The sequence below is a fragment of the Pongo abelii genome, chromosome 8 (genome assembly GCF_028885655.2).
Source record: "Pongo abelii isolate AG06213 chromosome 8, NHGRI_mPonAbe1-v2.0_pri, whole genome shotgun sequence".
Taxonomy (NCBI): domain Eukaryota; kingdom Metazoa; phylum Chordata; class Mammalia; order Primates; family Hominidae; genus Pongo; species Pongo abelii.
Window position 1 is genome coordinate 120251507 of NC_071993.2, and position 17638 is coordinate 120269144.

Genomic DNA, 17638 nt, shown 5'->3' on the forward strand with positions numbered 1-17638 from the left:
GAAACAGACTAAGACAGTTGTCATATGTATTACATTTACTTGTGTTTTAACTTCCACAATACATGTTTTATTTTTTGCTTAAAACAGGTGCATGTACTTTAAAGAAATTAAGAAAAATAGTTTTTCATGTTACCCAATATTCACTCCTTCTGATGCTCTTCATTCTTTCCTGAAGTTCCAAATTCCCTTTTACCCTCAAAATTTCCTTTAGCATTTCTCGTAGCTCAATTCTGCTGGTGATGAGTTGTTTTAGTTTCTGTTTATCAGAAGATGTGTTTATTTTACCTTCATTCTTGAAAGGTATTTTTCTGGATATAGAATTCTGGTTGACAATTGCCTCTTTTCTGTACTTTAAAGATATCTTCCCACTGTCTTTTGGCCTCCACGTTTTCTGCTGTCTGGAGTAATTTGTATTATTTCTTTCTGTTTAATGTGTCATTTAAGTCAGGCTGCTTTCAATTTTTCTTTACTTTGTTTCCCATTAGTTTGATTATAAGGTGCCGTGTGATTTTTCTTTGTATTTATTCCTCCTGATATTTGCTGAGCTTGTAGGTGTAAACTTACATTTATCACCATATTTGGAAAAAATGTTGGCCATTATTACTGCACATTTTTCTCCTGCCCCATTCTTTCTACCTGCTCCTTCTGAGAATTCAATCATGTGATATTACATATTTGATAGTGTCCTGCAGATCTTTGTATCTCTGTTCATTTAACAATCTTTTTGTTCTTCTGATTCCATCATTTTTTGCTCTATTTTCAAGTTAACTGACTATTCCTTTCGTCATATTCAATCTGATGTTAATCCTATTTTAAGAAACTTTAGTTTTTTTTCAGTTATAGTATTTGTACTTGATTCTTTTTTTATAGTTCTATTCCTCAGCTGAGATTTCTTGCTTTTGTTTATTTATATGAGGATATTTTCCATTACGTCTTTGGGCATAGTTACAAAAGCTGCTTTAAAGTCCTTGTTTGATAATTTTTATATCAGGTTCGTCTTGCAAAAGGCGTTTCTTGGTTGCCTTTTCTTCTGGATGTGAACCACATTTTCCTGTTTCTTCACATGTCTAGTAATTTTTTGTGCATCCTAGACATTTTAAATGATACATTTTAAAGACTTTGAATGTTGTTATAATCTTCTAAAGTACATAGACATTTTTTGCTTTAGCAGACCTTTAACTTGATTAACTCTAAACTTCAAACTCTAGGTCCCCTGTGGTTGTTGGCTTAGCTGGACTTCTTGGAGTCTTCCTCACGCTAGCATAATTCAAGTTAGTCAGCATAGTTTATTTATAGACTTGAGGCTCCCCTTCTCTGGCTCTTTTCTGAGACTTATCTTCTCATGCTTTAGCGTCTGTGGACAAATTCTGTCCCATGGATCTTCGAGCCAGTGAAACTATGGATTTCAATCCAAGTTTCAGTTGCTCTACCTCTTACTGTCTGTCTTCAGGTGGAAAGCTATAAAAATGGGAAACTCACACATTGTTGCTCCTTTTTTCCAGGTGTTCATTCTCTTTCAGTTTCTGCCTACTTTTGGTTCCTCTCCACTTCCTTCAGAAAATTGTTTTATATATTTTGTTGAGCTTACATGTGGTATCTGAAGGAGTTTATACCAATGTGAGCTACTCATTACCAGAGACTCTCCCCATATACTTTTTACATGCAAAATTTATCCTTTTCTCTGTTAATGTCTAGTTAGTACACACACACGCACACACACACAATCTTAGCTTGCTTTTATTCATTGCCTTTATATATATTTTATTAATCTTATATTTTATATTAATCTTTTATTAATCTTATGTATATATCTTTTATTAATCTTAGCTTGCTTTTATTAATTGCTTATATATACAATCTTAGCTTGCTTTTATTAATTAACCTTAGCTTGCTTTTATTGTCCTCTCTCCCCATCCCATCATGTTTTCATGTTGGCATGATTTGAGATTTTTCCAAATATGATTAATTTTTATACATTTCATTATGCACAAAAGTTATTTGTATTTAACCATATATTAAACAACACCATGTTTTGAATTCCTCATATACTCCTTGCTTATTTTTTTTTTTTTGAGATGGGGTCTCGCTCTGTTCCCAGGCTGGAGAACAGTGGTGCAGTCATGGCTGTTTACTGTAGCCTCAAACTCCTGGGCTCAAGTGATCCTCCTGCCTCAGCCTCCTGAGCAACTGGAACTACAGGCATGTGCCGCCATACCTGGCTAATGTTATTTTTATTTTTTATCTTTTAGAGACAGAGTCTTGCTATGTTGCCCAGGCTATTCTTGAAATCCTAGTCTCAACCAGTCCTCCTGCCTCAGCCTCCTGAGTAGCTGTGATTACAGGTGTGAGCCACCGTGCCTGGCTCCTTGCTCATGTTGCTTCTGTTTCTGCTGAAGTGATTATTTCAGAGAATGAGAGAATATAAATGTGATAACATTTATGACTTTCTAAATGTCAGACAAAATATTTATTTTGTCCTCTCAGGTGAATGTAATTTGAGTAGATATGAGACTGTAGGCAAAAAATTATTTTCTCTCAGAAATGTAAGATTTTGCTTTGTTTTTTCAACAGTATGTTATTTACAAGTCTGATTCCATTTTTTCTTGTATTTTGGTAGATAATTTTTTTTCATACCTGAAAGCTTCTAGGATTTTTCATTCTATCCTCAGTTTTATGAAGTTTTGTATGATGTGTTTAAAGTCATTTTATTTTTCTACAAACTTAATGGGTCACATCAATATGCAAGATCAGCTCTATAAATTTTTTTCTATTAAAATACAATTTATTTTGTATTGTGCATAATGAATATTAAAATACAATTTATAAATTGTATTAAATAAAATACAATTTATAAATTGTATTAAATAAAATACAATTTATTTTCACTGCTGTTCTTTCATTCTTTCCATCTAAAAATTCTGTTAGATAAAATCTGGAACGACAATCCTACTAGATGAAATCAGCAAAAACAGCAACCTGTTTTCTGTCCTATTTTGAGCTCATAATCATTTTACACTGGATTCTGCACAAATATCTCCTCTCAGTTTTCTAAATTATTAATTTGCTCTTCATCTATTTCACACTGTTTTTCAGCCTACATATTAATTATTTTTGTGGCCAAAATTTTGATTCCCAGTATTTCTATTTTTTTGGCAAATTTTAATTATACAAATTCTAAAATGTTTTTCTCTTGCCTTAGTTTTAGTTCTTATGTTTGAGATTGGCACCTCTCAAACATTTGGCAATCCTTAACTGTCTCTTTTCCTTTATGTTCAAGACTCTATGTGCACCTGCCTGTTCTTTTAAAATGTGACTTGGGCTTGGGATTTGGGAGACAGCACTCTGCTAATGCCTTATCTCAGCATTGAAATAAAGAAGCTGTATTGTAAACTTGAATTATGTCTTTGACATAGAACTTAAAAGACCTTAAAAGTACATGTGAAATACTACGGTACAAATGGATTCTAGAAAGTATGTGTCTCTGAAAATATCTGAAAACATTGTCTTTTACTCACGTTGGGAAAATGGCACAGAAATGAAGTTCCCTGAAACTGGGATAGGCAAAGACCAGGATGGACTTTCAGGAAGAAAAGCTCTGGCACTTGGCCAATGGCCTTTCTTATTTAGGATACTCTCATATCCAATTTGTATATGACATTGAATTCCCCAACCCAGGACTGTAGCAGGCTTCATTGACATAATTGAGCAGAGCTGAGCATAGTTAACAGGGATCTGAGGATGCAATCGTCTCCACTTTCTGCCCTGACATCATCCTTGTCTCTCAAGACCTAAGAGACAATGGGAATGAAATGGATGTTATGGCTGAGCATTGCAAATTGTGGTCCTATCTGAATGGCATTATTTCTGTTGGCCCAGTTTCTCAGAGAATACTGCTGGGCCTACTTTCTGTGCTCACTTATTTTGCTGGGACTGCAGACCCTTAAGAGTACGAAAAGAACACAGGCAGTATTAGGAGCGTGAAAAGCCATTCACCACATTGATGCTTCTCTCTTGTATTACAGTGTTTCCCCCAGGATAGCATCTAATTGCTACTTGAACGAACCCACTGTCTTTACCTCACCAGCCTTGCCCAGTAGGCCATTGCAAACATTTATTATTCTTTGAGTGGCAAAGCTCTTCCCATCTGTCACTTCTGAATTTTTTTTTTTGAATTTCTACTTCTGCCTCCACTCCTGTCATTGACGTAATATCAAAAGTAGCAGCAACATGCAATTGATATTATCTACTCTGCTAAAGAGCTTGTGTACCTCACTAACATCTCCTTCAATGTCTTTTTTGAAGTTAGAGAGATGGATAATTTTTTTCTTAACTTTTAAGGAGCTTATACAATTTTCTCAGGAAATCAGCATGAGAGAAAATATTTGCTAACATCTGACTTCCCTTCAATGAAACCCACCTACTCTGGAAAAACTGCTGGAGTAACACATTTCCAGAAGGTTCTTTTTGGAGACAAAATGAGTGTCTTATTTCTGTGACTATTCCTTAATGCACTCAGAGGAAAGGAAGAACAATGTCAAGAATATATTTTGATGATTCAAAGAAAGAGCTGAGATAAGAGCAAGGGCGTCTTGAAAAATAATATTTCCACCTTATCAAGCTAGTTACTGTTATATGGCATAACCGTGATAGGCCAGGCTCTGTACTATAGCGGTGCAGAACCTCATAATAATCCTACAAAGTAGGTCTTATTGTCATCATTTTGTTTTTATAGCTGAGGAATCTGAGGGCACACAGATAGATGGAGGTAATAACAATGATGGTGGCTACCACATACTGGGCATTCACAACATGCCTTACATCTGCTTAGCTCTGTTCGTGGGGATTTTACTGAATCCTTATGACTAGTCATGTGGTGGTAGCCAATGTTATCCAGGGCTTTCTGACTCTGATACCCTATGTTTACCATTTTCCCATGATTGCACTGACAATGATTAAGTCCTTGTGCATGAGCTTTCTTCATTGCCTCATTCCCACAGACTGCCTCCATCTTTCTCTCACTCCAGTGCACTGAGGGGCTGAGTAAAGCCTTTCATTTCAGAGGGCCTTGCTGTCCATTGCCTCACTAAGTCAGAGAGGTTGCTCAAATATCAGTCCCTAGCTCTTGGTTTTTTATGATTGATTGGTTGATTGATTTGAGATGGAGTTTGCTCAAATATCAATCCCTAGCTCTTGTTTTTTTATGATTGATTGATTGATTGATTTGAGATGGAGTCACCCAGGCTGGAGTGCAGTGGCATGATCTCAGCTCACTGTAACCTCCACCTCCCAGGTTCAAGGGATTCTCCTGCCTCAGCCTCCTGAGTAGCTAGGATTACAGGCATCTACTACCACGCCCAGTTAATTATTGTATTTTTAGTAGAGACGGGTTTTCACCATGTTGGCCAGGCTGGTCTCGAACTCCTGACCTCAGGTGATCCATCCACCTTGGCCTCCCAATGTGCTGGGATTACTGGCATGAGCCACCGTGCTTGGCCAGCTCTTGGTTTTCTAAAATCCCCCAATGTCCATCGTGGTGGCTACCTCCCTCTCTCAGGGCAGGACACATGATCCTTGCTGGACAGTTGGAGTCTCTCTTCTCCTTTGTCTCAGTGACTAGTTCAGGGATGGGCATATGACTGCACATTAATCAGAATCCACTCAGGACTTTTCTTTAGATCCAACAGGAGAATGATTTTTTCCCTTAGAGTTTTACAGGTTGGGTCAATGTGGATACAGGGCAGGTAGTTACCGTCTTCCTTGCCGCATAGAGAAAGTCTGTCTGCAGATTAAAACCAACACAGAGAAAGGCAGAGCTGAAAGATGGAGAAAGAGACAAAGATTTAATGGTATCTTTTAAGCTTTTGGCTCCAGCTGTCTCTAAAAACAGTTCTACCTGTGGACTTTCTAGTTATGACAACAAGTAAGCCTCCCTTCTTACTCAGGATGGTTTGATTAGCCTTTCTGTCACTTGCAACCAGTAAACTGGTTCTGGGTGTGTGTGTGTGAATCCTTGATTTTTAGTGTTTGCCAATTACTGTGGTGTAATTAGTGCCCACCATGGCAGATTTCAAGCTACTAAGATTTAACAACCAGTTTGCAAATTTCTAAATATGTAACAATTGGCTGTTGAAAGCAGGTACCAGCCAGCTCCAATACCATTTCCCATGGGGACACTGACATGAGAGAAGTGGTCATTGGATACTTGACTGGCCTGTTTTTGCCCTTCTGGATGCCAGAAAGTTCTCAGACCTCCACAGATACTCCTGGGTGAGGAGGGAGAAATGCTTAATAACACCAACTAGCACACTTTCAGTTCAAGGAATTAAAAGGTCTATGATTGCATTTTTCAAAGCATGGTTTGTGGCTGCCTCCCTCATCAGGACCACCTGCTAGCCCAGAGTCTTCCTGAGTATGCCTGTGCATCATGCTTCCCTGTTGATAGATGCACTCCATAATCGGAGCATTGCCATTCTCTGTGGTTTGGTGCATGTGTTGCATGCTTAAAGAGGGATGAAGCATTGCTTCATCTTGTCTGTGACTTGAATATAGGTCTTAAAGAGACCTCTGCCTTTCTCGAGGTCCAGGATTCAGGGGAGAAAAGGGCCAAGGAAGATGCGAGGAGAATGTGGGGGACTTTTCTTAGATTAATTAGTCTTCTCTCTCCTCTCATGCCCCACCCTCAACCTTGACCTCTACTTCCTGGTGTTTTCCTCCTGGCTTGCTTTTCTTTAACCTGAGGCTCAGTTTCCACATCTATGAAATGGGGATAGAAATACTTAGCTCATAGGGTTATGGAAAGAACAGCATCACATCCAGCACCTAGCACCCTGCAGGCACTCATTGCCCATCATTTTCCCTTACCTGTCCTTTTGCTGTCACTTTGACTTGCTGACAGAGCCCCAGTTGGCCTAAGAACTGGGATGGGCTTTTCACTCCATATCCAGGTGTCTAGGAGATGCACTTCCTGAGTTGATATTTCTGGGTTCTTTTGTAGTGACATCATCTTAGTGACCTACTTCCTGAGGTGGTTTCCTTGGGTGCCACAGATGGTGAGGAAGGAGAATTGCTGCTGACAGAGCCAGGGATGGTCCCAGCACCCTCTCCCTCCTAACTGCAGCAGGATCCCACTTTCACCAGGGCCATGACTCACCCTGGATTAATTGCACTGCAATTATCCTGGGGAGCCTGAGTTTCCTCTTGGTGTCTCCTGTCTGGTTTCCTTTTGACCTGCACAGCTGTCTAATAGAGATGGCTTTTGTGATTTCTTAGTTAATGTGGTTCATTATTTCTAGCTCTGCCTTCTGCCTTCAGTGGCTGGAGGTTTTTCCAAATCTGACTTGGAGACTTTCATGAGTTGTGTCTTCAATCAGGGCTTGATGCTGCCTGCATTGTCTGTGGGAGAAATTTCATTTGCAAATCAGAAGTTCACAGAGCATGTTGTGGTGTGGCTTCACAAGTCGGCGTTTTCATCTTCCCTGCTTCTCTCCCCAGTCACCTCCACGTGCCTCGATTGAGAAAGAAAAAGTCCCTCTCTCCCAGACTTCCGCAAGAGCCACGTAGATAGAGCAATAGGCAGGAATTTGTTTGCTTCTTAGCCGTGCTAATTATCTGCAGAGGGCTGCAGAATGAGCCATGTCTGTTCTCTCGGCATCTTGCCTCATGCTGGGTCATGCCACAGAGACCCAGACATCTGGAGCCCCAGAAGCTTCTGATGTCAAATGTCTTTAGGAAATTACAAAAATCAAACCAACTCTCCTAAAACTTTCTATTCCCCACAAAACTCGGCACAACCTTGCATAGCTTGGGGAAGTTTCTGTGGCTCACACTGATCCTTTATATGCGGAAGCCAAAGATAGTCCTGAGCAGTAAGAAGTTTCTTCAGTAACTACTTCGCAGAGTCAACCAGCCAGTTTTTAATGGAATATGGAACATCTTTAATTCTTTACCAGGAGCGGAGGTCATTTAGAAGGATGGTGAGAAGTTCTATTATCTGGAGGCTTATGATCGTGGTCCAGCGTGAGAACTAGCCTCAAGCTAGAGAAAGAGAACCTCCTCGGGGAAGTAAGGGCAAGTGACAGTGGGGACCCAAGGACCCAAGGAGGGAGGACCCCAGATGCTGCGACCTGAGAGGGGGAGGCCACACATTTCCACACAAGAGCCAAGATGTGTTTGAGAGGAGACAAGGAAGAGGTGGATGAAGCCCTCAGAGAGAAGTAGGAAGAGTGTCAATGATAAGAAGCAGTTACAGGGGCTGCTGAGGGATTAGATTTGATGACAGTAAGCAAAGGACTGACTCCCAAAGGTGAGAGGTAGAAGTTAGTGGAGAAGTAGGAGATGTGGGATTGCTCTGTGGTAAGAAACACAGAAACCCTTGCACGTCTCAGCAGTGTTGGACATACTGACTTAACCCTCCCTAGACTCTGCTATGTGTCAGGGCTCAAGGTTGGGGGGTGTTGTAGTACAATAGTCAGAACCAATTCATCTGAGGATATCTGTGTGCCATCCTCAAAGAGTTAAACTCTCAGCTACCCAGGAAATTCCTGTGATCTAGAACAATCCATTTCCCAATGAGGATAAATAGTTAAGCTTTACTTCTGAAGACATGGTTCTCATCTTCAAGGAGCTCCCATTCAATTAAAGAGATAAGCACTAATGAAGACTACACAATTTCTTATTAGGGATAATAATTGAACACCTACTACATGTTCAGTCCTGTGTTGGATGCTTTATTTACAGTATCAGTAATTTTCAGAAAACTTCAAAAGGTGGGTATTGAGTTGGCTGTGGGGGTTCAGAGAAGGAATTGATTATAGATGGATGGATAGTCTCAAAGGATTTCCTTATGGGGAAGGGACTTGAGTGAGATCTGAGGATGAAGAAGACTTGGAAAATGGTGGGTATATTTGGAGATTCATGGTAATTCTTAAATTGTCCTTCCATACACTGGTTCTCCTCCAAAGTGGGAAATGTATCCCACTCCCCACTGTGTTTTTGAGCCACCACCTAACTGGGTGATTTCTGTGAGTCCTTCTTATACACATCAGTTAACTGCATTTCTCTGGCATGGTGAGGGAAAAGGAAATGATAAGGTCTGCAGAAATGTTCCTGTTGGCAAGGCATCAGGAAACAGGAAGAGAACATCCTTGCACTTGGGGATCTTTGAGTCTTCAGAGTCATGGATTGAGGTCCAAGTTGACGACAACTCTTGGAAAACCCTGGTACTAGAGATTAGGGTGAGATGGCTGGCCATGTTGGTCTCAGTCTATAACATCCAACACTTATAGCCCAAGACTTAGGAGGTGAAGGGAATGAGTCATGACTGTACATCTACTACGTACGTTTTCAAGATGAGGATGTCCTTTGTTTCTAGGGACAGACACCCTCTAGGAACCCTTGAATTTCGTCTTTGTATTCTGCAGTCAGTATTGCCAAGTGTCTCTTGAACTTGCTAACAAGAAGAGACCAGGGGTGAATTGACACTGGCATTCTCTTCTTTTCTGAAGAAAGAAATAAATAAAAGTTATTTGAGCTACTTCTCTTCAGGCTAGTTCCCTGCAGGACAAGATGCACTGAGATGCCTAGGATGGTTAATGTAGATGTTTAGACTCTCCAGGCAATGACCCTTTTAGCCAATAGAGCTTGAGTGTGGCCAGCTCAGGTGGAAAACACCCATTGGGCACACTCAGCTGTGTGCTGGGCTGAGTGAGGAGGCAGTCATGATTTGGAGTCCTTGCTCCCAGGCCCCGCAGAGTCGAGAGGGAGGGGTAAAGATGTACACAATAGCTCAAATACAAATCACGTGCCATGGTAGGGGGCTCAAATGAAGAGACAGTTATATCCAATTGGTATAAGTCTGTGGTTGGGGGCATGAAGTACAGCATCAAAACAGGCTTTGAAGAAAGAGTAAACTTTGAGGTGACACTTGAAAAATGGTAGGATTTTTATTGTTTATTTGCCCACTTATTTTTTTTAAATAAATGATATCTTGCTATGTTGCTTAGGCCAGCTTCGAACTCCTGGGCTCAAGTGATCCTCCCACCTCAGTCTCTGAAGCAGCTGGGACTACAGGCATGTGCCATTGCACCTGGCTATTCATTGTTTTATTTCTGGTACTTTTAAATAATAAAAACAATACACGTTCATTATAGCAAATATAAAAAGCATAAAGAAGAAAATTAAAATACTCATAATCCCAGCACCCAGAGAGAAAACACAAGTAGCGTTTTGATGTATTCTTCCAGATTTTTATTGATGTGTGTGTATACACACACACACACACACATACATCTGCACACATACGCATATATATTTCACAAAATTGGGTTTATACTGAATAAATACTTTTGAAGTCTACTCACTTAGCAGAATAATGGGTTTTCACATATCATTAAATATTCTTCACAGACATGATTTATAAAGTCACGCATGCTTGTCCAATAACTTTTTTCCAATAAGACATTCAATTTTTTTCTATTTTCTCACAATTATGAATAATGTTTTGCTTAGCTTTCTTACACATAAAGCAAATAGAAAAGCTTTTTCTCTACAGAGATCGGAGTGCAGGTGGAGGTGGTGGGTAGAGGGCACTCCAGAAAGAGAACTCGGAGTGAGTGAGTGGGTGGGGACAGAAGGCACAGGGGGTGTGGGAAAAGTAAGCTGTGCTGTTTGGCTGGAGAGTTGGTGCTTTTAGGGGAGCAGTGGGACAAAAACGGAGGCTGAGGCAGCTTGTAGAGGAGTGGGACTGGCTGAGGGAGAAGCACAGTATCACCTTTACTGAGAGGCCATGGGGAACCACTGATGGGCTTTGAATAGGTTAAGGACAGAATTAGAGAAGTGTTTAAGGCGGTGAATCTAAAAGTGGTGTGAGGGTGGAGTGGAGGAAGGAAGAGGGGGAGAAACTGGAATGGGAGATGTGTTAGGACCCCTTGGTAGTGTCAAGGTAAGAGGTGGTGAGTGCCTGAACCCTGGCAAGGGCAGCCAGGATGGAAAGGAGGGGTGGTTGGAGGCCATGACTCTAAGACAGAAACTGGTTGGGAATGTGGCCAATGAAGACAGAAGCATCAATAACCTTCTGACTCTGAGCCTTAATAAGTGGGAGAATGGAGAAGACATAAAGAAATTGAGGCCCAGAAAACACAGTGACGTGTGCAAACTTGTGACCGAGTTAGAGGTTAAACCAGGCTGGAAGCGAGGTGCCCAGTCTTCTGGTCAGGAAATCATGAACGGCAGATGTTAGAGTTCTCGTGTTAGATGCTAGATGCGGCACATCCTGGAGGATTAGATGTAGTGGATCCTGGAGCCCGCGTCTGAAAGTGGATCAACCCGAGGAGAACTCCTGTCAGCTGTGACTCTGGCCCTTAATGTTTATTGGAACATGGGCTGAGCACTGCCCATGGATTAAGTAAAAGGGGCAAAAATAACAATAATAATAATAATTCAACTTCTAACTTAGTTCTTCAGTAGGCCAGGTCAAATGAGCAGAGTCATGAAAGAGAAAAAGAGACAAAAAAAGAGAGTCTTGCTCGCCATTTCAAAGGATGGGCCAGCAATGTGTGTTTTTGCATGGAAAACCTTCTTTGGCTCTCCAGCCAGAGCTGATCACTGATCCTTGGCGGCATCTCCTCTCGAGAGACGCTGGGTTAATGGAGCACATGAGGCCATCCTGGAAGGCAGTGAACGGTTTTTTCCATTAGGTGAACATCTCGTTATACATGTATGCATAGTTCCTTTTTATCTCACATTTAAATTGTGTTTTCCCTCCCATGATTGGTTTTTGCCACATCAAACAGTTTTCAACAGTTTCAAAAATCAAGACCGGTGTATAATAACAAAAATAAAACTAAGAAAAAGGAAAATAAAAAAAACCCCTCACCTGGTCTCTCCAGCATTTCACTGCTGCTTTGGAAATTGAGAGCTGTGAGTGGGATATTGGCAGCTAACAACTATGGAAGTAAAAAATGATTTTTGATCTCAAGGCCTAATATTATTCATATTTTTCATAGCCTCAAACAATGTCTTCAGATAATTCAGGTACAGGCAAGCCAGAAACAAAACAACATCATAAAGGCATTATTATATACAGACACTTTCAGCTACGCTACACGCCTTACAGTGTCTTTGAACCCCGTATGTGAGAGAACCATCTCACACTCCAGGGAATACTCTTGGAGCTGTTTTTACTTCAACGAAGGGTAGAGAAACAAAATTCTTTGGCTTTAGATATGTGTTTGGCATTGGCTCTGTAGAGTTCTGCCTCTTCTTCTGTCTTTACCATCCATCAGGTCTATTTGAGAGGCCATGGGACCGGCTGAGATGTGCCCAGCTGTGCTCCCCACCTGTGGTGCAGGGTCCTTAACCTTGGGTCATGGAAGTTTGGGCCAGCCCTCCAAGTGGGTGGGGGTTATGGAACTGAGAACGGAAAGGCTTTCATCAAGAAGAATTTGGCAAGGGAGCCTTTCCCAGCCCTTGTTCCTCCCCAAATAACGCTGGCCAGCAGCATCAAATTGGATAAGGGCTGCGGACTGGGGTATGCTTAGAAAGGACAGAAGAAGCAGAGAAAGGGAGAGGGAATTGTTCTCTTGGGAAGTCTTTCCCTCCTTTTTGAAACTATCTGCTCTCTGGTTTGAAAGTGCCAATAGCATCTCAGCCAAGGAATGTGTCTTCCTCTCCTCCCTGCCTTCTGTTTCCCTGTTAGCATTCTTCACCTAGAAGAGGGTCTTCACTGTCTTTATCAGCTTTGAGTTCGTCTATGTTCTTAAGCTAGTTCTCCCAGCTGCCAGGACCTGGGGGGTGACGCCTGTCCTCACTTTCCACAGCATCAGTAACTGTGCCACTCATGTGGAACCTATTGTATACTTCCTACAGTTGTTAGATTTAGATGGCTGGTGGGGTGGTATACACCCTGTTCTTTAAGTTGCCAGTTGCAGATGCTAAATTTGTTATCTCTTCTCTTCTCATTTCTCCACAGCATTTAAGTTTTTGGTGCAGGGTAGACATTTAGCTAGTGTTTGCAGATCATCTGATCATTCTTCCATCTCACAGAGAAAGTAAGGATTGGCTGGGCATGGCGGCTCACGCCTATAATCCCAGCACGTTGGGAGGCCAAGGCAGGTGGATCACTTGAGATCAGGAGTTCAAGTCCAGCCTGGCCAATGTGGCAAAACCCCGTCTCTACTAAAAATACAAAAAAAAAAAAAATTATCTGGGCACGATGGCATGTGCCTGTAGTCCCAGCTACTCGGGAGGCTGAGGCAGGAGAATCGCTTGAACCCGGCAGGCGGAGGTTGCAGTGAACCAAGGTCACGCCACTGCACTCCAGCCTGGGTGACAGAGCAAAACTGTCTTTTAAAAAATAAAAAATAAAGAATAAAATAAATAAATGAAAAAGTGAGGACTGAACTCAACAGTGTGAGTTCACGTAGACAAAATTGAAGGCATGAAATCCCAGGAGTTTCCACCCTCCAGTGTTGTAGGAATTTCTGAGGACTTAAGAGGACACGGCTTCTTTAGCTGACTTGTTTATCAAGGTCAGGGCAATGCAATCTCCACTGAGAAGACTTGTGTTGTTCTGTTGTGTCCCAAACCCAAAGAATTTACTCTGTGCCATTCAAAAGATAGTTGGCCCACACCATCTTGTATTCTAGATTTGCTTACTAGTCTTGCTTTCTTTAGTAAGCTCCAGGGAGACAAGGGCTGATTCTCACATGTCATTTACAAGTTCGTCCCACCATTATTCCTTGTGTATCAGACATGGCTCTATCATGTCATATGCTGGTAATCACAGTGGGTCAAATGAATTGACCTGATCTGCTTTTGTCTCGGAGAAGCTTGCCAGGGTTTTGTGAAAAGAGAAAATGATTTATCTAGAAAGTATCCACAAACCCTGTGCTCGCTTCGGCAGCACATATACTAAAATTGGAATGATACAGAGAAGATTAGCACGGCCCCTGCGCAAGGATGACACGCAAATTCATGAAGTGTTCCATATTTTTAATGTGTGAGAGTAGTTATTTCTGTTGCATTTTTTTGTTCATTTTTCTGCACAGTCCACTCTGTTATTACTATATAGTCTTGAAATATAGTTTGAAATTATAAGTATGATATCCTTCTGCTTTGTTCCTTTTCCTCACGATTGCTTTGGCTATTCAAAGTTTATTTTAATTTCATGTAAATTTTAGAATTGTATTTTCCATTACTGTGAAAAAATAGAACTGCAATTTAGATAAGAAGTTTATTCAATCTATAGATCACTTTGGATAATATGGTGCTTTAATATTTATTCTTTCAATCCATAGACATAAAATATTTTAAAATTAAAAAAAAAAAAAAGGAAGTATCCACAAACCCTTGAAAAAGCAAGAGAAACAAATGCTTGTGGTTTCCACCATTTCTGCCCCTTGTTTTATTTATTTATTTATTTATTTATTTAGAGACAGAGTCTCTGTCGCCCAGGCTGCAGTGCACTGGTGCATCTCGGCTCACTGCAATCTCCACCTCCCAGGTTCAGGCGATTCTCCAGCCTCAGTCTCCCGAGTAGCTGGGACTATAGGCGTGCACCACCGTGTCCGGCTAATTTTTGTATTTTTAGTAGAGATGGGGTTTCACCACGTTGGCCAGGCTGGTCTTGAACTCCTGACCTCAGGTGATCCACCTACCTCGGCTTCCCAAAGTGCTGTGATTACAGGTGTGAGCCACCGCACCTGACCTGCTCTTTCTTTTTCTCCATGTTGGCTCCCCTGTTCTCCCCCAATGTGAGTGCTTAGCATTTCACCAGCTTTTCTTCCCAGGCAACATTTTCCCCTTCCCTGGACTTTGTGTTGAGCTAGAACATTCACTCACTGGAATCTAATTTCAGTCCTGCAAAGGTTAATTTATCCTTTTTCAGGCTATGTACTCATTTAAACCAAAATTACCCGGCTACTAGCCTTCTTGATAGCAATTACGTCCAACGAAAGCAAACTACTGAGCTTCATGTATTGGTAATGGCCTTTCTTTATATATTTTTCCTTAGGGATAAAGATGAATGGGGAAATTAGTCATATTAAGCTGGAAAAATAGTGAACAAAATACATATTTTATATTTTTAAAAAATATCCTCCTGCTAGCAATTAAGGTCTTTATTAGAAACAGGTATTTTCACATTATGGGGGTTGTCTTTATATTAAACAGAGCAAACCCAAATGAATAGTTACTTAAGAGGATCTTTTTAATAAATACTCAAGTCCATTTTAATATCTAATAATAGTGGCTGCCTCAAGTATTCAAATTTTAGCATAACCAGCAGGAAAACTGTTTGATGTTTTAATTATGTCCCTGAAAATGCTGAATGGGTTATAAAAAGCAATTTGAAGAAAATAAAAGAAGGGATTTTTAAAAATTATTAGTGTTTCGAGGAAAAAGACATTTTCCACATCCCATTAAAAACCTTTCTGCATTGTAAAAATACTATCTGCCGATAAACTGGGCCAAATAAGCAAAAAGGATTTGAATCTGTTGCAAGTGTTCACATTTGGGGGAAAAAAAAATCTGAAAAACTGAAGAAAAAGAAAAAGACCTCAGAGGAACCGTATCCCAAGGAGTGGGGGGGCTATGGAAATTGAGCATGCCTTGAAAGAAAGAAGAAAATCTTTTAATTATGTTTAAAATTAGCCAGAACCTTGTACTTGTCCCAGAGAGATTCCTGGGAGGGTTGGAACATTTCTGATGAACGGGCTGATGTAATCACTTCAAAAACCCCACCTGGAAGTCTGGACTTGGGAGGAGGCTGTGGGGACATTCCAGGGCTAGATCCTGCTGCCCCCAGGTCATCCTTCTGGGCAGGAATCAGGAAAGCTATCCCTGAGGAGAGGGAAGCAATGAGAAAAGGAGCCATTTCCAAGGAATGGAACCAGATGTCCAAGCTACAGGGCTGCAAATGGGGCTCAGCAGAGGACAGGCACACATGAAACGGGGAGTGGGAAGGCTGGATTCGGGGTTAACTCTTTCTCCTCTCAGTAGGTGGGGGCCTGGCCCCCAGATGACAGGAAAGCCACCTTCTTCATGGCCAGATATGAGGTACCATGAAGAACTCAGGGAGGTAATTTTACCCAAGAAAATGGGTCCTTTCCCTGCGTTGGCTGCTGGTGGTGGTCCAGGCAGAGAACTCCACCTGGGCTGCAAATTAGAATCCCCTGGAGGGATTTGAATCACTTTCTTCTTTTTTTAAACAATAACTTCGTCCAAGCTGCATTCCTGACCAAATAACCTAGCATCTTGGAGGTGGAGACCAGGCATCAATATTTTTAAAAAACTCCCCAGATAGGCCAGGCAAGGTGGCTCGCGCTTGTAATCCCAGCACTTTGGGAGGCTGAGGTGGGTGGATCACTTGGGGTCAAGAGTTCGAGACCAGCCTGGCCAACATGGTGAAACCCTGTCTCTACTAAAAATACAAAAATTAGCCAGGTGTTGAGGTCACAGTGAGCCAAGATCATGCCACTGCACTCTAGCCTGGGAAACAGAGTGAGATCCTGTCTCAAAAAAAATCCCCCCAAATGAAAAACAAAACAAAACAACACAAAGAAATGCTGTCGTACTTGGCTTCAAAGATCTTGGTTTTGCCCATGGTGTCTTCTTTGAAGTATATTTTTGGTTGTGCTCTTCTGTTCAGAAAAGCAGCCTGTTTGTTTTATTTATTTATCAACACATATTGATAATGTCTCTACTATGTGCAGGCACTGTGTTGGGAGTGAGGAAAGACTAGCTGAGTAAAACTCAAACTTGAGTTGTCACCCCCCAGCAAGCCTTGCACTTTCATGTAGCATAAACGTGTTGCTGATAAGCTCAGCTTCAATTCTGTCTCATTGTATCGTTCTCATTTCTACCCAGAAATCTGAAATGTTTACCCGCTTAAAACCCCTAAACATTTGGCTACTGGACCACGTGTACCCTGGAGATAAGATGGAACCAACAATGCTGAGTTCCTATTATGTGCCTGACACTGTAAGAGATTTATAGGATGCTGTTCCTTTTGAGTTTTGCAGCAGCCCTGTGGGGTGGGTATCATACCCATTTTACAGATGAAGAAATATGGAACAGATAAGAAACTTGCTCAAAGTCATATAGCTACTAAGTGGGCAGAATTAGCATTTAAGCACCATTATACCTTTTTTTTTCATTATAGTCAGTTGTCTTCCTGAAAAGAATAGTTGAAAGTTGAAAGAAGGTAAATGCTAGGAGTTACTTGAGAAGTAATTGTTGCAGCAATGATTACAACCCTCTTTTTTTTTTTTTTTTGCTGATGAGGTAATGGAGATGCAGTCTTAATGAATATTTTTTTGAATGAACAAAGAAATGAGTGAATGAATTAAAGAAAGTCAAAGGTTAAACTTGTCTACTCCTACCTTTAAATAGAGCAGACATTAGCCTTCCTAAATCCTCAGCTTCGTGAGCCTTCTAGATCATGAGAAACTCAAGATTTACTTTATTTAGAAAGAAATTGTTATTATGTCAATTATCATTGATAATGTTCCAGAACTATACCTTCTATGTGTCCAGTTTAGTACCACTTTATATATAGCATTTAACTTAATCTTTAGTATAATCTTTACAGATGGAAAAATCGATGTTTAGAGACATCGTTTAAACTCACCCAGTGGCCCAG

The 17638-nt window shown here is 40.9% G+C and overlaps 1 non-coding gene across 1 annotated transcript; it reads left to right on the plus strand.

Annotated features, from left to right (window-relative positions):
* The first annotated feature begins 13884 nt into the window (after positions 1-13884).
* Positions 13885-13991, plus strand: LOC112135380 (U6 spliceosomal RNA). The gene has a single exon (XR_002916661.2). It is a non-coding gene; the product is annotated as a U6 spliceosomal RNA (small nuclear RNA).
* The last annotated feature ends 3647 nt before the right edge of the window (positions 13992-17638 follow it).